Source organism: Panthera pardus, unplaced genomic scaffold, assembly GCF_024362965.1.
Source record: "Panthera pardus isolate Hobbes unplaced genomic scaffold, ASM2436296v1 HiC_scaffold_20, whole genome shotgun sequence".
NCBI lineage: Eukaryota > Metazoa > Chordata > Mammalia > Carnivora > Felidae > Panthera > Panthera pardus.
The window spans coordinates 10459501-10485277 of NW_026526766.1; the positions used below are offsets into that span (position 1 = coordinate 10459501).

Here is a 25777-nt window from a genome sequence, read left to right on the forward strand (position 1 = left end):
CAGTGACCTGAGACAATAGTCCAAGCCGTTCTCGGGTCTACTCACTATGTAATCCTGGATGAGTCACTTCATGTTTCAAGCACTGGGTTCTGTTTCTGAAATATTGGGAGGTTTCTAGTAAGAGCAAATGAGATGCTATTTGAAAACTATCCCCCACACTGCCTGGCACACAGCGCTGGTTCAATAAATGTTTACGAATGACTGACATCACTATTAATATTCCCCACGTCTCCAGGGAAGAGAGGGAATCAAGAACCAGAGAACATGTTTCGTGCTTTGAATGTTAGCTCTGTTACCCTAGGCACTAGAGCATCTATGAAGTGGTACCTGAAAGTCAAGATCCTATAGGAGAAAGCTTTTTGTGAAACTCAAAGGGCCAGTGACACGCTGCTCACCTCAACCATGACTTAATGAATAAAAAAAAAAAGAAAAATTAAGCATAATAAGGTGGAATTTTTAAAAGAGAAAGTTTAGTCCACTTTTTATTTTAATTAATAGTAGGACACAGAAAAATTATCAATATGGTAGGTAAAATATTCCTGTTCTAGAATGAGGGAAAGGTAAAGACGATTAATGCAGCAACTATGAAGAGTAAAGAAATACCACATGTGAATGTGGCGTCTCTCTACACAACTAGGGCTACAGTTACAATCTTACACTCCTAACCTTTCAACTGGATGCAAAACAAGGGCTCCTGGGTGGCTCGGTCGGTTATGCATCTGACTTCTGCTCAGGTCATGATCTCACAGTTTGTGAGTTCGAGCCCCATGTCGGGCTCTGTGCTGACAGCTCGAAGCCTGGAGCCTCTGCTTCCGATTCTATGTCTCCTTCTCTCTCTGCCCCTCCCCCGCTTGTGCTCTGTCTCTCTCTCTCTCTCTCTCAAAAATAAACATTACAAACTATTTTTAATAAATAAATAAATAAATAAACAAACAAACTGGATGCAAGGCACATGAGCTATTCTTAGCAAAATGTTCTGGCTGAAGAATGTAATGATTAGTTATCAAAACTACTTGAAGCTCTTCAAGATATCTTATTGCTGCAAAGATTATCTGCACATTTAGAGATCAGAGTCAGCCAGGCATATTTTCAAAACATGACCACACTGGGCTTTTTTAACTGGCCAGCTGGGGTTTGTACCAAATCGCACCTAACCCCACTCCCAAATTCAAGGGTATCAGGGGTGAGAAGAACACGGAAATTTCTTACAAAAGGTCCAAGTCGGAAGGCAAAAGCCCTTGAAAAAGAATGCCCTTGAAAAAGAATGACCTTCTTAAATTCTGATATACAGCCACTCTTCTTCCATCTCTATTTCGAAAGAGGAACATACATACAAGAAACAGGTGGTAAGACCCAAGAATGAGCTTTGAACTAGAGCAAAATGCTCAGGCAGATCCTTATCGCTGGAGATGAATACACTTTGTAACTATTATAATCCCGCCAATCACCTGTGGAATGTGCTTTGACTTCATGCTTTGTTTTCACAGACACTGCTGGCCACAAGAGCTGGGATGTGGTCACAGAAATATGAAAAATTACAGAGGAAAACAGGAGTCACTCTGGAATCTCATCTAGGCGAGCTCTATTTTGAAAGAATTAAAAGCAGCCAAGAAAGTATACTGGCTCTCCAAGGAAAAGAGGCCCTCAAAGCTCGTGAGTAAAAGATATTTTACCAATGGCTTCTGACTATAAGATTTCATAAATAACATTATGAGGACATAACTAACTTATCAAAAGTCTTGTGCCACATAATGTGTATGCAAAAATAACTTACTATAGGACAATCAATCTGTACTTAGACACTGAGGAAAACACTCATTAATAAGAATACATTAAGTAGCATTTACTCTCTATAATTAACAGAAGGACCAAAACTTATTCATATTAACCTTAAAATATGGCATGGGCTAAAAGTGAGAGTCAAAAATCCTCGAGAGATTATTTGAGGAATGTTAGGAATGTTAGGACACTAACACCAGCCTTTCAACGTTGGAATGTTTTTCCACAAAAAAAGTTAACCTGTTCCATTTACAGGCAAAATCCCTACTTGCCTACAGGTCTCTGTGTGCAGTGATTTTAACGACCCACCATTAAATGATCTGGTCAAAATGATTTGACCCCGAAATGATGAACTGCCCAGCGGAGTCAAGATCAGGTTTCAGGCCTGCCACAACCACAACCGTGCTCACGAGGGAAGAGCTCATTTTAAAACAGATGAAAGAGGGGTGCCTGGGTGGCTCAGTCAGTTAAGGTCCGACTCAGGATCTACGATGGATGGTAAAGTCAGTGACAGGAAGCTTGAGGAGAAGCAAGGCCTTTGCACAGTCTCAAAGGAGCTGACCCCCAAGGTATTTATTACTTACAAAAAGACTAATTTACCAATTACAAGAGCAACTTTAGAATGGAGAAACCCAGGAGACACCTGAATCCAGTGGTCAAGATTATCATCACCACCAATAAGGAAAAGGGACATCAAGTAACCACTCACTGGAAAGGAAGCATCATCACTTGTGTGGTCTTCTTCCCCAAAATGCATAGCCTCACAAGCAAATATTAGAAAACATCAGAAAACCCCCAAATTTAGGAAATTTCGTTCAACAAAATAACTGACCGGGGGCTCTTGGGTGGCTCAGTCAGGCAAGCGTCTGACTTCGGCTCAGGTCATGATGTCACGGTTCGTGAGTTCGAGCCCTGTGTCGGGCTCTGTGGCTGACAGCTTTGAGACTGGAACCTCCTTTGGATTCTGTGTTTCCCTCTCTCCCTCTCTCTCTCTCTCTCTCTCTCTGCATCTCCTCAGCTTGGTCTCTGTTTCTCTCTCCTTCCAAAATAATCATTAAAATAATAATAATAAAAATAATAATAATGACCAGTACTGTTCAAAAATACCAAGACCATGAAAAACAGGGTAAGACTGGCGAACTGTAGAAATCTAAGGAGGTAGACCAACTAAATCCAATGTGGATCCTGGACTGAACCCTAGAAAAGAGACAGGATAGGAGTAGAAAACTGGGTGGGAAGCTGACAAAGCCTATAGGCATAGCTACAAGCAGGGTAACAACTTAGAAGTCCTGATTGTCATCATACATTCTAGTCATACATTCAAAGAAGCTGGCTGAAGGGCACATGTGAACTCTGTACTAACTTTGCAACTTTTCTCCAAGTCTAAAATTATTTCAAAATAACACCTTTTTGAAAAACAGATGGAAAAGGAAAGCAACTGAGGTTACTCTTATTCCTCACTTCCATTTGACTTCCTTTGTCTAAAAAAATTTTTAATGTTTATTTTATTTTTGAGAGAGAGAGAGAGAGACAGAGCACAAGTAGGGGAGGGGCAGAGAGAGAGAGGGAGACACAGAACCCGAAGCAGGCTTCAGGCTCTGAGCTGTCAGCACAGAGCCCAACGTGGGGCTCGAACCCTCGAACCGCGAGATCACGACCTGAGCCGAGTCAGAGGCTGAACTGACTGGACCACCCAGGTGCCCCTATTTGACTTCTTTTTCTTTGGGGCTTTTACAGAAGCATCTTCCTCTGCTTTTCTTAGTCAACCACAGCAAAGCCCAGGAAGGTGTAAGACGGGAGACTCAGACACCGAAGAACAGGTGACCCTACCCCAAAATGGATGTGGTCTGCCTTCTGGGGTTTAGCTAAACTTTCCAGTTAGACTTGAACAAAACAAAGTCACTACCTTCGGAACATGTGAGCAAATTCTCAAGCTGGTCTTTCCTGGACAGTGCCAGAAGAGAGAACATTGGGTGTTCACAGTATCTGTCACCAAGCAAAAGATCTTTTGGAGTGATTGCCAGCAATTGGGGGGAGGGGTGTGGATAAGGAAAGATAGATTAGGAGGGGGGTGAGGGGTACAGCAGGCAGGAGAGAGAAAAGCCCAGAAGGCACGTATGTGCTACCAGTTGCTTTCTTCCCTGACAACATTAAGCTGGGCTGACAACGCATCTAAAAACACCTTGTTTACATAGCTCATACCCAAAAGGATTTTATTATTTACATTTTATTTAGATGATAGGTTACCAGGTAGCGCTAGAAAGAAGAACGGTTAGACGCACCCTTATTTTTACATTTTTCTCCAAGCATTTACTCACTGTGATGTTCTTAGATAAGAGTAGGTAGCATCTATGCCCATAATAAACACTATAAAAACAAAATCTCTCCCTGTCCACCAAAAGATACTATGCGCCTATTTTTTGCTTCAGCAATTCTACTTACGGGAAACTACCTTCAAGACATACTCACATAAGTATGTATGGATACAGGCACAAGACTTAATTGCTACATTGTTTATAATAGAAAACATCACACCATCTGCTGACGTCACACTGACATCGCACCAAATGTTCATTAAAAGAACCTTCTTGGGGTACCTGGGTGGCTCGGCAGGCTAAACGTCTGACTTTGGCTCAGGTCATGATCTCACGGTTTGTGGGTTAGAGCCCCACGTCAGGCTCTGCGCTGACAGCTCGGAGCCTGGAACCTGCTTCAGATTCTCTATCTCCCTCTCTCTCTCTGCCCCTCCCCTGCTCGTGCTATGTCTCTCTCAAAAATGAACAAACATTAACAAAAATTACAAGAACACTCTTAAAGTACAGAACATCTGTACAACAGGATACTCTGCAGCATTTGAAAGGAAAAATGTAAATCTAGATGTAGTGACATAGAAAGATATTCATCATCTGTATGTAAGTTCAAATGGAGGCAAAGTATATTATGAGTCTACTCAAAGGAACAAAGTTTATTTGCATGTCTATGTACAGAAAATATATGGAAGGATGTCCATCAAACTAAACAGGAATATATAGAGGGATACTGGGGTTCTTACTTCATTTTTAAAAGAACCAGAAGAGATTTTTTTTAACGTTAAATATTTTCTAAATAAAAATAACATATAGGCAGCTGTGTTTCTATATACCAGGAAGAGACAATCTGAAAAGGAAATCAAAGAGACAATTTCATTTGCAGCTGCACCCAAAGAATAAAATACCTAAGAATAAATTTAATGGAGGCAAAACACTTGTACCCTGAAACTATATACCAATGCTGAAATAAGTTAGGACAGATATAACTAAATGGCAAGACATCATGTGTTCACAAATTGGAAAACTTAATATTGTCAAGGTGACAATACTATGAAAAATCATCTACAGATTCTGTGCAATCTCTATCAAAATTCCAATAGCCTATTTCTTCTTCTTCTTCTTCTTTTTTTTTTTTTTTGCAGAAATAGAAAAGTTGATCTTTAAGTTCATATGGAACTACAAGAGGCCCTGACTATTCAAAGCGATGTTGAAAAAGAAAAAAGTTGGAAGATTCACATTTTCCAATTTCAAAACTTACTACAAGCTACAGTAATCATAACAGTATAAATGGACACAAGGATAGACACACAGACTAATGGAAAAAAACCTAAGGGGTCCAAAAATAAACCCGATGTGACCAATTCATTTTTTTTTAAGTGTGAAAAGGCCACTCAATTGGGGATAGAGAATCCTTTCAATAAATGGAACAACTAGATACCCACATACAAGAGAATCAAGTTGGACCCTGACCTCTCACCTTATGAAAATTAAATCAAAATGGATTAATAGACTGAATTTAGAGAGAAAAACAAAATTCGTAGAAGAAAATACAGGGATCAGGAAGTCAGCATGATCAACCGAAGAAAAAATAAATAACTTGAACTTCATCAAAATATAAAAACTTGTGCGTGTCCAAAGGACATCACCAAGAGAGTGCAAAGAAAAGAACGGAAGAAAAAACCTGCAAATCATGTATCCGAGAAGGGTCTAGCATCCAGGATATATAAAGAACTCTTACAACTCAACAACAAAAAGACAACCCAATTTATTTTAAAGACAGACCAAATTAAAAATGGGCCAAGGACCCCACTGGGGGACGGGAAGGAGAAATGGACATTTTTCCAAAGAAGATACACAAATGGTCAGTAAGTACACGAAAAGATGACCAATGTCATTTGTCATTGTGGAAATGAAAATCACAACCACAGTGAAGTGCTACTTCCTAATCACAAGAATGGCTAAAGAAAAAGAAGGAGAAACAGCACGTGTTGGTAAGGAAGTAAAACAACTTAAAGTTATGCACTGTTGGTGGGAATGTAAATGGTTCAGTTTCTGGGGAAAAACAGTTTGACGGTTTCCCAAAAAAGTCAAAAAGAATTTGCCTATGACCCAGCAATTCCACCAAAGGACTGAAAATGGGGACCCAAATGCTTATATAGCCGTGTTCACAGCAACATTATTCACAGGCATCAAAAGGTGGAAAAAACCCAAATGTCCACCAGGTGAATGAATTGAAAAAAATTGTGGCACGTCCATAGAAGAGAATACTATTCAGCCACACGGTACAGCACGGATGAGCCTTGAAAACATGCTACGTGAGAGAAGCCAGACACAAAAGGTCACATATTCTAGGATTCCATTAATAGGACATATCCAGAATCCGTCAATTCAAAGACAAAGCAGATGAATGCTTGCCAGAGGCTGAGGGAGGCGAGTTAATGGGTACAGGGTTTCTTCTTGGGGCAATAAAATGTTTTGAAACTAGAGAAGACAGCGATGCAACACTGTGAATGTACTAAAATGCCACTGAACTGCTCGTTTTTATTCTTTATTTTCATTTTTTAAAGTTTATTTGAGAGAGAGGGAGAGAGCAAGAGAAGGGGAGGAGCAAAGAGAGAGGAAGAGACAGAATTCCAAGGAGGCTCCGAGCTGTCAGCACACAGCCTGATGCGGGGCTCAAACTCACGCACCGTGAAGATCACGACCCGAGCCGAAACCAAGAGTAGGACGCTCAACCGACTGAGCCACCCAGGTGCCCCTGTTCATTTTTAAATTAATCACTTCTCTGTTATGAGCATTTGAAGTCATTAAAAACAGAGTTGAAAAGAAATAATACACAGCTAAGACCCAAACACTAATTCCCCAGTGAGTTACCTTTCCCTGGAAGAATGAGCGGCACCAGGGCAGATGGGCGTTTTCTGCATCCAGACACCCACCCCTGCCACACTCTGGATGGATAAAGGACTGTTGCTGGGGCAACGACACATACAAACCAGCGGCTGTTAAGGAGCACCGGCCCTGGGGTGGCAAAATGACCCAGTGACTGACAATTAGCTCCCCCCCACCCCCAAGAGCCGAGAGGTCAGATATGGACATCCGAAGAGGTCTCACTCCCTCCTCTATTTACAGGGACAGGAAATGAACTTGGTGCTTCACCATCCACACACAGGACCCTGGGCAGGGACTTGGAACAGATGTAGTGAGCTGCGAGAGAAGCCGCGTGTTACCATTTTACCGAGGTCTAGAAATGAACACTCCCCCGTTCCCTCCGTACAAATCTTCCTGGGAGTCCTCTATCAGGAGGCACACCCTCAACGGAAACGGGATGGCTCCCATGCTTTTTGAGGTGGTGATGTGGGGTGGGGGGAGGGATGGGACAGGGGTGCTCCCGAGAAGGCAAGAAGTCTCCCCTTCCGAGCGCTCTCCCGGCAAGATGAATTCACATTCATCTCCCGGCTGGCCCTTCAGCCCCTCATTTTCTGGGTCAGAGAAATTAACTCTGAGTCAAATTACTCTTTCTCTCACCAGGGACCGAGGACTGCATTTTAATTTAAGCTATTTTCTTTGGCCATTTCAGTGGGGTTATTAGGAAACAAGAGAACTTCGGATCACAAAGCAGCTTTTCAAAACTCCTTAAAGTCAAATGTTTCAAGAATAAGAAAGAAGGACAACTTCAACTCATGTACCTTTACTTGTCCAGTCTCTTGATTAGAATAAAGAGGTTCTCAGCAATGAAAAGTGGCTAAATCAAGAGTTTCTTTTATATGTTGGAGGATGCGGGGATAAAGGCACAGGGAGTCTCAACTCTCCATGCTTTTTTTATTTATTTGTAATGTTTATTTATTTCAGAGAGAGAGAGAGAGAGAGAAACAGAGTATAAGCAGGGTAGAGGCAGAGAGAGAGGGAAATACAGAATCCGAAGCAGGCTCCAGGCTCTGAGCTGTCAGCACAGAGCCCGACGCAGGGCTGGAACCCACAAACCGCGAGATCCTGACCTGAGCCAAAGTCGGACGCTCAACCAACTGAGCCACCCAGGTGCCCTTCCATATCTTTATGTTCAATTGTCCACATTCTTGCTCAGTTTAAATGTCATGATTAAATATTACTAATGCTATTTTTTAATGTTTATTTATTTTTGAGAGACAGAGTGTGAGTGGGGGAGGGGCAGAGAGAGAGGGAGACACAGAATCTGAAGCAGGCTCCAGGCTCTGAGCTGTCAGCACAGAGACCTACACAGGGTTAGAACCCACAAACTGCGAGATCTTGACTTGAACCAAAGTCAAACGCTTAACCGACTGAGCCACCCAGGTGCCCCTACTAATGCTATTTTAAAAACTCTAGACACTCATGGATGAAACCCCATTCGATATTTTTAAAAATCCAAAAATATCTACCCTTGTGGATCTGAGTTTAAGAGATAAAGAAAGAAAAAGGCTCGTGAATTCTCTACTTCATTCCACTGGATCTTAAGACATTTCATAAAATATAAACAAGCTTGAGCTTATTAGCAATGAGAGATTTTTACAGTGTTTCTGCTTCACCTCAATCCTTGGCTGAGTGGTTTCCATCACTTTCTCGAGAGCTCCTAAAATGAGAACTCCACGTTAAGGTTTAGATTTAGAGACTTACAAAGTCAAAAAGAAATCATAACTCCTGCACTTTTAATCATCTACCCTCCTGGTCGATGATTTACCCCATACTTCCCACCAGGAAATGAAGAAAGTTTTGAGGAACGAGTTATTCCCAATGTAAATCTCCAGTCAGCCTCTGTCAATCATGTTGGCCTTTCCCCCAGTTAGCCTCTCTCCACCTCCTGCCTGAAAACTACACTACTATTTAATTGCTTTGTGACTTCACATTTTATTAAGAGGCAGAAAAACATAAAGAGTGAAAACAAGGAGATAAGCCCATGGCCGTAAATTGTCCCCTTATGCAATGAAACTTGCCTTTCTGGTGCAATAAGGTGGGCACTGTGCAAAACCCTGGCAGGGGCCATTCTGCACAAGCCCGGCGTCCCCATCACTTACAGAAACCCCTCCGGCTCTCTGGGGGGGCGTGCAGTGCCATAGATCAGAGGCCGGGGTGGTCAGCGGCTCACTTCGGCCTGCCCGTGTGAAGGGCAGAGGCCTGTGACTCACTGTGCTCTTTGCCCCAGTCCACCCTACACTGATTTCTATTCTCACGACCAAAAAAAAAAAAAAAAAGGCAGAAGAGAACGACAGAATGGTGAAAAAATTTAGAACCCGACAGCACCCCAATCTGTGAGCCCCTTTCCCCAGAAAGCAACCTGTGTGTTCTATCAGCCAGTGAAAACGCTTTTGCTTAATGTTCACTCCCATGGACAGAGAAGAATTTCTCCTTTCCCGCCCCACTGGCTTCTAAGTCCCTGTTTCTTCCTTTGCAGTGAGAACCAAGTCATTATCAGATGACACCACATTCCTGAGGGTGCCCGGACCCCTGCCCTCTGGAAGATGACATTCAGTGACTCACACAAACTAAGCAGGACCTGGTGTTTAAAGCCCTGGGAAAAGATCAATTAGTAATTTCTCTAACGCGCCGCCAGCTAGAAAACAAAGGCTTCAAGTGTTTTTGAAGCCCACTGATGTGCATAAGAAAGTGCGTTCATGACACTGTTCAGAAAAAGTATGCATATTATTTGTGGGGGATGGGGGAGAGACAGAGAGGGAGAGACAGAGAGAGAGAGACAGAGAGAGACAGAGAGAGAGAATGTGTCAAGATCAAACATTAATGAAGAATAAAAAAGCCTGGGAGCGCCTGGGTGGCTCAGCTAGTTAAGCATCCAACTTCGGCTCAGGTCATCATCTCGCAGTTTGTGAATTCAAGTCCCACGTCAGGCTCTGTGCCGACAGCTCAGAGCCTGGAGCCTGCTTCAGATTCTGTGTCTCCCTCTCTCTCTGCCCCTCCCCCGCTTGTACTCTGTCTCTCTCTCTTAAAAATAAACTTCCAAAAAATTTTTTAAAAAATAGCTGTGTGCTGATAGTCTTAAGGGGGAAAAGGGGAAAAGGGGATAAGGAGATGGAGAATGTCCAAGGGGATGACAAAACCTGGACAGGAGAGCACTCTCTCAGGTGCAGGGTGCTCTGAAAACTGGTGAATGGCAATGACAGTGAACCACTGATGTGCACTTCTGTGCATGGGGTCGATTTCCAAGAACTTTGCATAAATTCACCCGTGTACTCCTCCCAAGGACTCTGAGATTAGTAAGGACTATTATGATGAAGATTGAAGCATTACAGGTAAGGAAGAGGTGACTGTGTTCAAGGACACAGAGGTGGTGAATGGAGAAGCCAGGTGACCCCAAGCAGCCAGGTCCGGGGCTCTCTCTCGGGAACTGCCTCTCTGAACCAGATGGAGTCAGGTCCAAGAGATGTGTGTGAGCACACGTGTATGTGCATGTCTGCCTGTGTGTGTGCGTATGTTCAACAAGCACAAGCACATGGTCCTAGCAAAGGGGCAGCGCCTACAGAATTCTGGGGGCAGGAAAGAGCTCGGCAGGCTCCACGAATTGACGGGAGGCCAGGGATGCCGGAACACAGGGTTCCACAGACAGTGACAGAGGTGAGGCTGGAGAGCAGGCAGAGACACATCGCGTGGAGCCTTGAGGCCTTTGTAAGCAGACGGCCGTGGCCCCCGGGGGAGGGGAGCGCCAAGATGGACACACAGAACAGGTCATTCTGCTACAAGAAGGGGGAATAATTAAAGGCATTCCTGCCTCCTAGTGAATCTATATGGAAACCACAGGGAAAAGATCTCACTACCTAAATTAAATATTGACTTACTTTTAAAACCGCCAGACAGAGGGCGCCTGGGTGGCTCACTCGGTGAAGCGTCTGACTCTCAATTTCAGCTCAAGTCTCGATCTCACAGTTTGTGGGATCGGGCCCTGTGTTCGGCTCTGCACAGACAGGGTGGAGCCTGCTTGGGATTCTCTCTCTCTGCCCTTCCCCTGTGTACTCGCCTCACAAAATAAATAAATAAACATGAAAAAAAAAAAAAACACCATAAATGTCAAAGGCAAAGGACATAAAAACTAACAGTATTTTTATAATAAAAGAAATTTTACAATAAAAACACTCCTGCAGGGGTCCCTGGGTGGCTCAGTTGGTTAAGCATCTGACTTTGGCTCAGGTCATGATCTCACAGCTTATGGATATGAGCCCCGTGTCAGGCTCTGTGCTGACAGCTCAGAGCCTGGACCCTGTTTTGGATTCTGTGTCTCCCTCTTTCTCTGCCCCTCCCTCCCTCCCTCCATCTCAGTCTCTCTCAAAATAAATAAACATAATAAAAAAAATTTTTTAAACACTCATGCAAATCAGTAACAAAAAAGCAAACGTCCCTTTGGAGATACGAGCAAAGGACATGAACAGAGAATTCACAGAAGGAGAAATAGAACTGATTCATAAATATATGACCAACGCTCACTTGTCCAAAAAACTGGATAAAGTTTTTTTTTTTTTTCTAATTCTATACTCTAATGTTAAGAAGAGTATGGGAAAGATATCTCTTGCTACTGTCAGTGAAATTTGTAAACTGGTTCAGATCTTTCAGGTAATATACATCAAAAATCTCTTTCCTGAACTTATATTAAATATCATTAAAAAAATTTTTTTTAATGTTTATTTTTGAGAGAGTGAGAGCATGAGCAGGGGAGGGGCAGAGACAGAGGGAGACACCGAATCCAAAGCAGGCTCCAGGCTCTGAGCTGTCAGCACAGAGCCCGACCTGGGGTTCGAACCCACAGACCATGAGATCATGACCCGAGCCGAAGTCAGAAGCTCAACCAACTGAGCCACCCAGGTGCCCCTTATATTAAATATTATTAAGAGCAGCCTCAAAACTAGTTAGGAGGGTATGCATTGACATATATGTCCAGAGGAAATTTCATTAAGCACATTCCTAAACTAGAATCTTCAGCAACTTTAACTAATTATGTTGACAAAGACACCACCAAAAAAGAAAACTACAGACCGGTATCTCTGATGAACACACATGCAAAAATCTTCAAAACATTAGCAAACTGAATTCATCAATACATCAAAAGGATGTTTTACCATGATCAATGAGGATTTATTCTGAGGATTCCAGGTTGGTTCAATATTCACAATCCCATCAATGTGATACATCATCATATTAACAAGAGGAAGAATAAAAACCCTCTGATGATGTCAACAGGTACAGAAAAAAGAATGTGACAAATTAACAACATCCGTTCATGATCAAAACACTCAACAAAGTGGGTTTAGAGGGAACATGTCTCAACATAATAAAGGCCATGTATGAAAACCCCACAGCTAATATCATATTCAATGGTGAAACACTGAGGGCAGCTTTTCCTCTGAGATTATGTACAAAAATGTCCACTCTCACCACTTTTATTCAACAGAGTACTGAATTCCTAGCCACAGCAATCAGACAAGAAATACAAGGCATCCAAGTTGGTAAGGAAGAAGTAAAACTGTCACTATTTGCAGATGACATGACACTCTATATAGAAAACCTGAAAGACTCCACCAAAAAAACTATGAAAATAAATCAAATCAGTAAAGTTGTAGAATATGAAATCAATACACAGAAATCTGGTGCATTTCTATAAACTAATAATGAAGCAGCAGAAAGAGAAATTAAGGAAACAATCCCATTTATAATTGTACTGAAAAGAATGAAATACCTAAGAATAAATCTAACTGAGGAGGTGAAAGTCCTGTAATGTGAAAATGGTAAGATACTGAATCAAAGAAACTGAACACAACACAAATGGAAAGATGAGAAGAATATCATTAAAATGTCCATACTACCCAAAGCAGTCTACAGACTCCATGCAATTCCTATCAAAACGTGAACTGCATTTTTCATAGAACTCAAACAATCCCAAAATTTGTACCGAACCACAAAAGACCTTGCATGGCTGAAGCAATCTTGAAGAAGAACACAACTGGAGGTATCACAATCCCACATTTCAAGATATGCTACCAAGCTGTAATAATCCAAACAGTATTGGAATGGTAGAAAAACAGACACACAGATCAAGAAATAGGACTGACAACATATTTATGGAGATGTCTCTCAGGAAGGGAAACACAAGCAACAATAAACTACTGGGACCACACCAAAATCAAAAGCCTCTCCATAGTGAAGGAAAACGTCAACAAAACATAACCTACTGAATGGGAGAAGGTATCTGCAAATGACATAACCCATAAGAGGTTATTATTCAAAATATATAAACAACTTATATACAACTCACCCCCCCCCAATAATAATAATCTGATTAAGAAAGAAGACCTGAGTAGACATTTTCCCAAAGAAGACATTCAGATGGCCAACAGATACTGTGTGGATATGTATGTGTGCGTATGTATGTGTGTGTATACATATATAGACACATATACACACATATAATGAAATATTAGCCAGAAAAAGGAATGCAATCTTGCCCTTTCCGACAACATGAGGGACCTAGAAGGTATCGTGCTGAGTGACCTAAATCAGAGAAAGACAAACACTGTGTGATTTCACTCCTATGTGGAATCTAAAAAACAAACACAGAAACAAATACAAAAAATAGACTCTTAAGTACAGAGAAAAAAATGGTGGTTCCCGGAGGGAAGGTGGGGGGAGGGTAAGGCAAAATGGAAGAAGGGGAGTATGAGGTACCAATTTCAGTTACCAAATAAGTAAGTCAGGAAAACGAAAAGGTACAGCACAGGGAACAAAGTCAGTAATACTGCAATAATGTTGTCTGGTGACAGATGGTGGGGAGCATGGAGTGACACATAAAATTGTCAAATCCTCTGTTGCACCCTGGAGACTAATAGAACACTGTGTGTCAATGACACCTCAATAATAAAACACATAATGCAGCAGTGACTACCGATAGAGAGAGGAGTTTACACTGCATCACGTAAAGCAAGTTGCATTGTTGTATTTGAAACTCTTATTTAGGCAGATGCATACAGTAAAATCTCTGTAGGACGTTAACAGTGGGTACTTAACGGCACCAAGACTGCATGTTTCAATAGGTCTTTTTAAAATTTATCTACATGTCTTTAATTTTTCTACAGTCAATATACATTGCTTTTAATAGTAGGCAAAGAAAGAATCTCGACCGTAACATAACAAGGCTGAAGTGTCTCATAAAGGGGGTCAGAGACAGGAGATTCAGTGTAGACTGAAAATGAATCAGGAAACGGTGTGGCAGAAAGGGACATCAGGAAGCATCTATGTAAGTCTAAATCCTCATTCACTGATTAAGAAACCATCTACCCCAACCCAACTTCATTCACCCACTGCCTGGTGACAAGCACAGCCCTGGACAAGGTTTCTAGAACTAAAAACTGAGAACCATTGCTTGTTTATCCAAACTCATCCTAACCCTGCCCCACACAAGAGTGCACATATGTGGTCGCTGCAGGACTCAACTTCTGAGGGAAGGGTCCGCCGAGCTGGAGCCCAGACGCTACCTGTCTTCCACGTCTTCCTTCCCCCCTTCCTCCTCTCTGGAAGGATGAAGCCCCTCCTGCCTCCCCCACCTCCCCCTCCTTACTGGGTCCCTGCCTCCTTGTCAATTGTCTACATTTTTCCTTATTCCAATGTCACTGTGTCCAAGCTTCCCCTCCACCCTCACCCCGACCCCCCCTCAGGTGGCATCCCACTTTGCTCCTTCCTTTTCCGGCACATCCTAGAGCCGGGTGTCTACACCTGTCCCTCCTCAGCTCGTGATGTCAGGAAGCACCAAGAGTAAGGTTTCACAGTCAGGAAGCCTGGAGTACACATGTCCACCTCTGCCAATGACCATCTCCATGACCTTGAGTGAGCAAGTCACTTAATTCCTCCTTCCCGTGTAAAGCAAGGTGAGTCACAGGTGCCCCGGCTCCCTACAGCTGTGTCATGAGGATCCGGTGAAGCAATGCGTGGGAAAGTGCTCTGTGAGCTCTTTCGACTGACTTCACACTCCTGTTACTACGGTCTCCTCGTCACCTGTGACCCGTCAGCACGGACGGAGGCAGGGATGGTGACGTGGGACCTGCAAGGGTGCTCACAGTGTTAACACTAACGACACAACAGGGGCACCTGGGCGGCTCCGTCGGTTAAGCGCCCGACTTCGGCTCAGGTCGTGATCTCGCGGTCCGTGAGTTCGAGCCCCGTGTCGGGCTCTGTGCTGACAGCTCAGAGCCCGGAACCTGTTTCAGATTCTGTGTCTCCCTCTCTCTGACCCTCCCCCATTCATGCTCTCTCTCTGTCTCAAAAATAAATAAATGTTAAAAAAAATTTAAAAAAAAATTTTTTTTAAAAAACAACAAAAAAAACCCCACTAACGACACAACAAAGTGAACACAGTAGACTCTGCTGTGAATCATAAATTAGATGATAATCGTGTCATTCCAAACAAGAATAACCTCTGTGATTCCTGCTTTGCTTTTTTATTTTTTTTTAACTTTTTAAGGATTATTTTTGAGACAGAGAAGGACAGACAGCATGAGCAGAGGAGGAGCAGAGAGAGAGGGAGACACAGAATCCGAAGCAGGCTCCAAGCTCCGAGCTGTCAGCACAGAGCCCCACGTGGGGCTCGAACCCACGAACCGCGAGATCATGACCTGAGCCGAAGTCGGACGCTTAACCACCTGAGCCACCCAGGCGCCACCCCCTTTTTTAAATTATAGGAGCATAGACTTTTGGAAGGTGGTAAGAGGTGACAATTAGCTGAGCACATCCCAAGAGTCAGGCACTGCTCCCAAGCACCTTACATCGGTCATCACCTGCCACCATTACAAGAGACATTTCAGTATCATTTCCCTTTTCCTGTTGGGGAAGCTGAGGCAGAGGAGTCCCGCCATGCGCTGAACCCAGGCATCTAGCTCTAGCTCCCTGTCCTGCAAATCATCCGTGACAAAATGAAGCTAGGGTGGGGACCAGGCAGGTGGCCACTGCTCTAAAGTATTAGAGGCAAGAGTATGGACCTGAGCAAGTATACCTAGCGTCTTTTAAAAAAACAAAACTATTCAAATTGCAACCTACCCATAATGCTGAGGGCTTGGGGTCACCAGATACCCCTCGTGAGAATATAAACTTTTGAGACCATCAGCAAGGTCAATAAAAAACCCCAACGTTCCCACATCCCCACGGACTCTGCAAAGCTGCCTGTAGCAGTATGTCCTCGGGAAATAATGGATGTGCTCAAAAGTCGCACGTAAGGAGGCAGGGAAGGGACATCATTCTATCGCCATGTAACTGAACAACATACGCTGTAGAGAAAAAGGAATAAGCATCTTCTTAAGGAGGAGAAGTAGGTGGAAAAAAGCCCACTGGTATGTTCTGAGTGGGTTTACCAGACGTGTGAGAGGTTTATTTATCAAGTCATGTACCTGAACCTCAATTTTCTTACGATGGGGATAAGAAAAAACCCACTTCACAGGGTGGTGAGAATTCACACATTGATATAAGTGCTTAGGATAGAGCCTGGCCTAGGGCAGACATGTGATAAACATTACTCGTTTGCACATATCTAGCAACTTAACATGCAACACACACACATCATTACCAACATTTGTAATATGAACACTACAAGTCATGCACTAAAATTTTAATAGGCATTATCCCTGCAAGTGAAACAACAGCCTTTTTTCTTTTAAATTCTCTGTTTTCTAGATTCTCTTTAGTTGAATAAAGCCAGCAATATATTAATGTTTAAATATCTCCATTTTTCCCAAGTAGCCTTAATAATACTCCTTTCCATCTATTACGTTTCTCTAATATAATCCACTTTCTGCATAGTGTGTTTATGGAAATAGGGTACTTCTGTTGATTTAATCTGAAGAGTAATACATTTCCCCTTTATTCTTCAGAGCCAAACAGTTTGCTCATATTTCTTCCGATAAAGTCCTTTCTGCCCTCTAATACATTTGCAGATGAAGAGTACCCCGAAAGGATTTTAGAGCATAAAAGGTAGGGAGAAAGAAGGGATCAATGTCTCCACAAAGCAAAGTTAAAGGACACAACGTGGCAAGTTAAGGACAGCCATATGGAAAAAGGACACCTCACCTCAATTATGTAAGGCCGGAAAACTACCACAATCAATATTTCAACTCCATTCCCCGAGCGTGGTCAAAAGATGGAGACAATTTGATAGCTCGGCAGTCCGTCCGGTGCTGCGACAATCATTCTGGAAGAAAAGGAATCTCGTTGAGGAGAACGGGATGGCAAAATATGCTTGATTACTGGAGACAGCTATGGAGTTGAGAAATGAGCAGAGTTAAGCCATTTTCCGTGATTGGGGGGCGAGGTGGGGGTGGGAGGGACGGGCCAGAATGACAGGGAGCCTACGAGCTCATGCAGGCATGGGTCCCCCTCGCTCTCGGTAAAAGCTGGGTTGCTTGCTCTTTCGGTATCTCCCCATCGCTTCAAAGACAAGGGCTGTTCCTCCCAGCCTCTCACTGGCACTTCCAACGCTGTTCAGGTGTTTGTCGGCGGGTCTAGAAGCCGGCTCAAGAATACCATTCATTTTCATATTTTGGTATCTCTGTCATTTCAGAGTCAGACTACTCCGTAAGAAGCACGTGGCCTTTCCCCGAAAACCAGCTCCACCGAGGATTTTTCTCGGCATGTGGCAGTTCCCTGGGATTAAAGCCTTGGGATTATGCGCAAACCATCCCCCATCCCAGAGCGGTCCAGCACCACTTTCCCTTGAACATCCCACTGTTCCGTGCCCCGTCTTTCTCACTCCGGTCCACCACGCCTGGCGAATACCGGGGCACCCCCAGCCGCCGACAGCAGCGGCCTTGACCCTGGCCTCTGCAGACCTCCGCCCGCCCACTCTCTTGCAGACCCGGTGTCCCTGTCCTCTAACCTCTGCCACCCTCAACAGCCCCCTCTCTCCTGGGCCTCATCTTTCTGGGCTATAAAATGAAGAACGGATTAAAATGTCCTCCCTCGATCTTCATTGTGCTTTGAGGTCAGATGTCCCCGTGCTTACGTCCCGCCCCAGCCGCTTGGCAGAATTTACACAAGTCCTCACAAAGGGGGCCAGTTGACATCTACCCCTAAGGTTGCTGTAACAGGAAAGACTACGAGATCCAGGGCATGGGTTACAACACATGCTTGAGAAATACTCATTCCCACCCCACCTTATAGGAGATCTCCAACTCTCGATTTCTCCGGTCTCCTCATTTCGAAATCCAGCATTCCTTACATGAGGATCCTGGGTGGCAACAATATTCTCTTCCATCAAATATCAACTCCTCCACGGACTTTCAGAGGCTTCCATAACCTAGCTCTAGTTTATCTTATCTTCCTCCAGCTCACAACAAATAATTCCGGTCCTAGTCAGGCTCAGTCTTACTATGTTCCAAAGAACACACCCTTGACCCTTCCTTTGCTTCATTCCTCATGCAAGACACTGCTCTTCTTATCCCTTCTGTCAAAGCCCAGCTGAGCCTGTGGCCCCGGTGATGCCCATGTTCCAGACGCTTGAACCCTCACAGTGTCTTAGTGGCAATGTCCATTGTTTTGTGTTTATTAAGTATAGTGGTCCAGCTGGAAAGGGACCGCTCTGATCATTTTAACTTAGTTTTACAGGTTAGCATGGACCACAAAGCAACCCAGCATTTTTTGGATCAGCTTTGTGAACGCTTTGTGAAATTTATATGCCTTTGTGCCTTGAGGTAATAAGACTTTTTTTTTTAATTAACTCCACTTTCATTTGCCTAGAGAGGCTCACACAGGAGCCTGTTTCATCAGCGATGAGGAAACCGCGCGCAAACCATCCAGGGGCCTCCTCGCGGAGCCAGGAGAGGAGCTCTAAGTGCGTCCCATGCCTGTGGATTTTGTGTTGAAGCCAATGTGTTCGGATTTGAAAAGCCATCTTGCGATAACACTCTCGGCAACAACAGGACTCACGGTGGAGAGAAAGAGGATTGGCTGCTAGGCTTTTACCTCCAGAAACACGACGGCTGAAGTTCCAGGACTAAAGGAAGCGTGATGACAGAAGACACAGCGAAGGATCAAGGGAGACACAGGAGGAAGAACTTAAGGAGGAGATACAGAGCGAGGGGATACAGAGGCAGAAGAAACAGCATGCAGGTGCAAAGACCGCTAGCCCAGGGAAAGATGAGCGACGTCGAGGGCTGCGGATGGGGACAAACACGATGTCACGGAGTTGAGCGCCTAGTAAGGCAGCCACAGGTGACCCCTGAGGACAATTTGTCATAGGGGCTGGTCCAGGATGCAGACCACAGGGGACTGAGGACAAACCAGGAGGGCAGACGGAGACCAGCAGAGACACTGTTATCAAGAAGTGTGCTAATCAAGCCACCAAAACAGCTGCTTATCTCGTATCCTGAAGTTCACCGGACTTCAACCAATAAAAACGCCTCCCCCCATGCATGCCCTCACTCCTCGCTTCTCCACGGGCACAGAGCTCAGTGACCAAAAATAACCGACGGCAGACCCTTCCAACCTCTCTCTCCCCACACCCCCCGCGGTGCCTGGTTTTGGCTCTCTAAGACACCTTCTAGAACTAGTCAACAGCCACCTGCTATCAACGCTCAGCATCTAAATTCGATTGTCCGGCCTCAGGTAAATGCCAGTTATCTGTTTATCAGAGGGAAAAATGAACCCAGACGCTAAAATGAGTCAGTTGAACAGGAACAGAAGTGCAGACTCAGGTCAGATACCTTTGGGTGAACTATATCATTGATCCTCAACTGTCAGAAAGAGAACTTTCAACTTCTACTTCCTTCAAAAGCATGCTTGTTCTTTACTGTAAGTTTAAAAAAACAATCAAATATGAATAAAGAAAAAAAACGATCAGCACTAGCCTGTTTTTAATCTTCTACTTTGTTACGCGTGCATGATGCATTTATAAACACAATACACGAATGTGTCTCTATTGACCTAAAAAGAGACTCCCTAGCAGAAGGATTTCCAGCTGTGTTTTTAGTAACATTTCTCTCTTAACAGTAACACCAGGGACTACTCCCGTCTCCCTGCCAATACTAAGCCAGGTTAACAGCTTCTGCTTCATTGGTTCCTCTGGTCCTTCTACGTTCTGTGTTAGTCAACTCCCCTCTCTCTCCTCTGTCACATGTCTTTGCTGCTGAAGAGCCATTCTGGTCACGAGATAAATATTTCTGTTTAGGAACCAAGGCTACTTTATCAGCCACTACAAATGTAACCCGTGACAGTTTACTTTCCAACATTCCCAATACCCTCGAAGGGTCCTCCGCTGGTTATAGGTTAGCGACAGCTAGGGTAACAGTATACATGTGAACCTATGCTTTTGGCGGGGGTTAAGAAGCACTGTTGCATAAATATTTTAAGTAGAGCCTGTACTGAAATTCTAGATGAAGAGGCATTCACCGGTCCTCTGTGACATGCTGGGGGCCCAAGGTAGCAAATTTTTATTGACGCTGTGAGCAAGCCTTGCCATCTGCTAGGGGGGGTCTCCAAGATTTCACCCTAAATGTATCCCCCTCCACACCAAATGTTTCTATTTTTTTTTTTTTTTTAATGCATTAGCTGCGCTGTGGGCCAGGTAGTGCATGACACAACGGCCAAGGACGGTGGGTGCTCGGTGAAGCTGTCTGCAGTCACAATTACTCGTCACTTTGGGAGCCCAAGGGCACAAGTGCACAGTGCATGTGCACCAGGCGGGTGAGTTTCCCCGCAGCAATATCACCACAACCAAGTCATTCATCGCCAGAGAAGGGAAAAAGAAACCTCTCCCTAGGCTTTCATGCATGCACTGAAGATTTATGGAAAATGCTTCGGGATGTGAAGGCTACTTCTCCAGAAGAAGCAGGTTTCCGGACTGCCCTGGGAAACAGCCCAACGATAGATGTCCCTGTCCCCCTTGCTGGTGTGGGGCAGGGACAGCCACCCACAAATCTGGAGCCCTGAGGAAGAGCAGGAGACGCCCCCAAAGCGGGGATCCAACCGTGGGTGACTGCAGCTCTAGGAGCGCAGGGGAGACAGAGCCTAGCCTCTGCCCGGCTGCGGCCAGCATGGGGACAGTCCCCCTGTGGCAGCAGCCTCCTATATTCGTCTCTCCCCATTGCCCTCATTGCTGTGGCTAGAGGGCTCTAACTTCTCTGCTTCGGGGAGGCTGCAGCCAGATTTTGTCAGGAGAACAGGGCTGGAGAGGAAAGCAATTGTCCCCTAAGAAGAGTCTTGCGGGAGGGCTGAGTGGGAGACTTGGAGGAGCACAGGACTGCACCTGCTCGGTCGGGGTGGCAGACACACAGCAGGCCGGAGGGAATGGCAGGACTCCTGCTGTGACAAAGTACCCTCCCCAGCCTCAACTCTCACCCAGAAGCAGCAGGGACCAGTGGGAAGAGATGAGCCAAGGGTGGGGGGATGGGTCTTCCAGACCTCATGACATATCATAAGAATGTCGAAGTCTGGGGGGCACATGGGTGGCTCAGTCCAATGAGCATCTGACTGCGGCTCAGGTCATGATCTCGCGGTTCATGGGTTCGAGCCCACGAGCTGTGCTGACAGCTCAGAGCCTGGAGCCTGCTCTGGACGCTGTGTCTCCCTCTCTCTCTGCCCCTCCCCTGCTTCCACGCGCGCTCTCTCTCTCAAAAATAAAATAAACATTAAGAAAATAAAAATAAATTAAAAAAAAAAGAACTTGGAACCCTGGCACAACCTTGCTGGGGTGTGTGGGAAAGAGACCCAACGTTAACCTTTCTGCTACCACCCTGGAGTAGAAGATGAGTGGATTGAGAAAAATACAGTATTTTTTTGCACCCTCGAGTCTGTGGACCAAGATTCATTCTCAACTTGAATTAACAACTCAATGAGCAAATGAGCTCATGATGAAGGTAAACGGCTTAACAGCTAGTAACCTATATATTTTTCTGACACTATCAGTTGAAATGCATAGATCTCCGTCAGATCAGGATGCCATTCAGAGTAAAGGACCCTTTGGGAGCAGAGGCTCATGAGGCTTTTGCATCACGCAGACATTTACCGTGAATTTTGGCCTTGCTCGTCACCAGAGATGTTTTTAAAGGCACGGCACTGACAGAGACAGGTGTCACTGGAGGCATCACCTGCTGGCATTGACGAGGCCTCATGGGGTGGAGTCACTTAAGAAAATTCACTGTCATCCTTGACCTTGATTCCCAGTCTGGCCCAAGGTTTCTTAGGTCCAACACTGAGCTTTTCTTGGAGCCAAAGAGGATTCCTCCCCTAGAGCGTGAAGTTAATGAATAAATCCACAGCAACACGTTCATGGTATGCGTGGGGGGGATGCTTCGGTCCCCTCCACATGAACTACTCCCTTCTTTGGAATTTTCTGATCCAGCTACAGGGTCAGAGGGGACTCTCCCGTACTGCCTCCCGGTACACACACATCTCACCCAGCCAAGGCCTCGATGGGCCCCACGGAGGCATCAGACCAATGCTAAGCAAGATGCTTCCTTCCTCAGGTTTTCAGCCAGGCTCCAGATGCAGGTGGCTCTGCCCACAGAAAGAGCTGACGTGCAGAAAGGTGGGGTGAAGCTGAGGGCAGTCGAGACAACAGAGTTCTCCATGTTCCCTGTGCTTTCCCTTTGAGCCTAGGTTTTCTCTGAGGGTCCTGGATTCCTTGGGGGTACTTTGTATCCTGAGAAAGCCCTCCTTAAGTTGGTTTTGATTCTCACAGCCAAAGACGCCCCGCTGAACACCATCCTTTCCCTGTTACCATGTTCTCCAGCAAATAATCAGATGTTCCTTGCTCCTGTTCCTTGCCTTGCTCAGTGAGCACTGGACCAGACCAGAGAAGGGAGAGCCAGGCTCGGGGGTGGAGGGGAGAGGTGGGGGTGCCTGCTGTAGACCATGTTTTGAACCTGGAATACCTCCAGGTCTAGGCCTCTCGTCCATTTTCAGCGTGCCACCCTTGCCCATTTGTGCCTCCCTGAATCCTATTTTTCTAGGCTTGCATGCTGACTATTCTACTTTAGCTGACGTTTTACTTACGTACACACATACATACATATATACATTCCATTTCTCCCCCTGTATTCAGCTGTACTATTTCCAGCTGTAGACATTCTATGAAGTCAAGATACAAAGATAAACCCCCAAGAGGGACGTGAGTGCTCTGCTCAGTGCCCACTCCTGGTATAGGCTTGTCATCTCAGAGGTGGAATTTTTACCACAAATTGAGCCTATGTTACAAAGACAAGTTAAACATTATACAGAGATGGGAGAAAACGGTCGTCTACAGTAACATCAGGTTTTTTTTCATAGAAAATTGGTAGGGTCTGGTACCTTCTCCCATAAACATGCACGTACAATTTATTTATTTATTTATTAAGTTTATTCATGTATTTTGAGAAGAGAGAGAGCATGCACATGTGTGAGCAGTGGGCAGGGTGGTGGGGGGGGGGGTGGTTAGGGAGAGAGAGAATGAGAGAGGGAGAATCCCAAGCATACTCCATGTTGTCAGCATAGAGCCCGACATGGGGCTTGAACCCACAAACTGTGAGATCATGACCTGAACCCAAATCAAGAGTCAGATGCTTAACTGACTGAGCCACCCAGGCATCCCTACAATTTCTTGAGCTGGTAAAGAATAGTCCAACTTGGTCATGGGTATCTTTTTTTCAATTGTCATACTTGATTTTATTCCTTAAAAACTTGCAATGATGTTGTAACAAAGTATAAATCTTGCTGTTTATTATGTATGTATTTAAGAAAAATCAATGGTGAGAAACACTTTTTTCTTTTTTTTTTTAAGTAGGTTTCACGCCAAGTGTGGAGCCCACGTGGGGACCGAACTCAACACCCTAAGATCAAGGCCTGAGCTGAGATCAACATTCAGATACTTAACCCATAGAGCCACCTGGCCCCCCATTGTGAGATATATTCTCCAACTGTCTGGGGGGCGGGAATTAAAATATATTTAATTTTTAAAATTTTAAAGAGAGGGTTCAATAAAAAAAGCTTTTCTCTTTTAAGATTAATCCATCAGAAATGAAATCGTTAACTGACATGTAAACTATTTTTTTTTTTTTTTACCCTTCGTGGCTTGACAAATGCAAATGAAGAAGAAGAAGAAGAAGAAGAAGAAGAAGAAGAAGAAGAAGAAGAAGAAAGGAAAATGACACACTCAAGAGACTGCACAGGAAAAAAGGGCATTCAGTCATCCAAAGTATAGTTCCTTACCTGGTATCTACATTTTATAAAAGAGGAAGAACATTTCCACTTAGGGCAAAGAAAACAAAACTACTTGTATGTGTGTGACCCAATCAAAAAGTGCTTTCTCTCTGATGGGGTTACCAAACTTGGCTCGATTCTGCCACTTAAACCGTAAGCCCCAGGATGGAAAGTTCCATACCTTCCAGCATTTCTCTCCTTTTTCAGTTCTCTGTAGAGGAAGTGACTACATCTGGGAGTGACCCGGGGGTGAGGTGGCAAGAGACCCCTTCGTCGGACTGAGGGAGGGGTGTGCAAGGAGGTAACCATTAGCTATAGGCACTCTGTCAGGCACTCTGGAGAATGCCACATGTCAAACATCTTTACTTCCCGAGAAAAGTACAACAAAAGGTACCCTTAAAAGAAACCCCAGGGGTGCCTGGGGGGCTCAGCTGATGGAGCATCAGACTCTTGACTTCGGCTCAGGTTATGACCTCAGGGCTGTGGGATCGAGTCCTGTGTCGGGCTCTGTGCTGACACCGTGAAGCCTGCTTGGGATTCTCTCTCCCGCTCTCTCTGCCCCTCCCCCCTCTCAAAACAAAAACAAAACCCCCCAAAACCCCCAACACCGAAAACCACTGGTTCTCAAATCTAAGCATAAATCAAAATTGAAAGCATAAATCTATTAAAGCACAGACTTCTGGTCCTCATCTCAGAGTCTCGGAGTCACCAGGTCTGGGGTGAGTCCTGAGGACCGACATTTCTAACTAGTTCCCAGTTGATGTTGCACCACTGCTAATGGTGAGGTTGGGGGGGGGGGGGCGAGGCAGAGAACCACTGTCTTAGAAAGAGAAGCAAATGAAGGAGCTGAGCTCTTTAGCTAAGGATACAATCTTTGTGTTAGTAGCCATTGTGTCAATATCCACTGATAGGGAAATTCATTCAACAGCAGTTTACCAAACCCCTTAGCTACAGGGAATCTAATGCTTTACGAGAAGGGCAGGGTCCCTCCTGCCCTCCTCCACACACCCGAGTAAAACTACTACTCCAGGAACCTCTGTATCTCCAACGCACAGCCTCCAGAAGGAACCGAAACAGAACTCCCGGTGGTTATCCGTCAAAGGACCAAAGCGAATGTCTGGAGCTGCCGTTGAGAGTGAGAGCCCAACTAGAAAAGGATGAAGAAGCCAGGAGGCATGAGGAGCAGAGGAATGGCACACAGTAAGGGCACGGGAGGGGGACGGAATCCAGGAGACCTCTGCTTCCTGACATACCCTTTCTCTGCACCTTCATCAGTCAGGTCCAGGGAGCCTGTAAGGGTTTTCTGTGCCAGGGCCACCAAAAGTGCTGCCCTACTGCCTGAGACCCCAAGCAGGTCTATCACCCTGACGACTCCATGCACCTAGAACTGCATAGACAATGACAGAGAGACAATGCACCAAACTCGGGCTTTCCCGACTCAAGAATGTGTCACAAATACATCAAGGGCGGGGGGCGCCTGGGTGGCTCAGTCGGTTAAGCGTCCGACTTCGGCTCAGGTCGTGATCTCG

The 25777-nt window shown here is 44.8% G+C and overlaps 1 protein-coding gene and 2 long non-coding RNA genes across 6 annotated transcripts in view; 2 read left to right on the forward strand and 1 right to left on the reverse strand.

Annotated features, from left to right (window-relative positions):
* KANK1 (KN motif and ankyrin repeat domains 1) overlaps positions 1–25777 on the reverse strand; it is a 211230-nt gene that overhangs the window by 122828 nt on the left and 62625 nt on the right. For all 4 annotated transcript variants that reach the window (XR_008424132.1, XM_053907781.1, XM_053907782.1 and 1 more), the window contains exon 2: positions 17148–17268. The gene's annotated coding sequence lies outside the window, so the exon portion shown is untranslated. The remainder of the gene's footprint in view (positions 1–17147; positions 17269–25777) is intronic.
* LOC109275450 (uncharacterized) lies at positions 1248–7892 on the forward strand. Its single transcript, XR_002084147.2, has 4 exons — positions 1248–1346; positions 1488–1653; positions 7218–7284; positions 7666–7892. It is a non-coding gene; the product is annotated as an uncharacterized LOC109275450 (long non-coding RNA).
* On the forward strand, positions 20349–23964 carry LOC128778550 (uncharacterized). Its single transcript, XR_008424133.1, has 3 exons — positions 20349–20492; positions 20622–20756; positions 23833–23964. It is a non-coding gene; the product is annotated as an uncharacterized LOC128778550 (long non-coding RNA).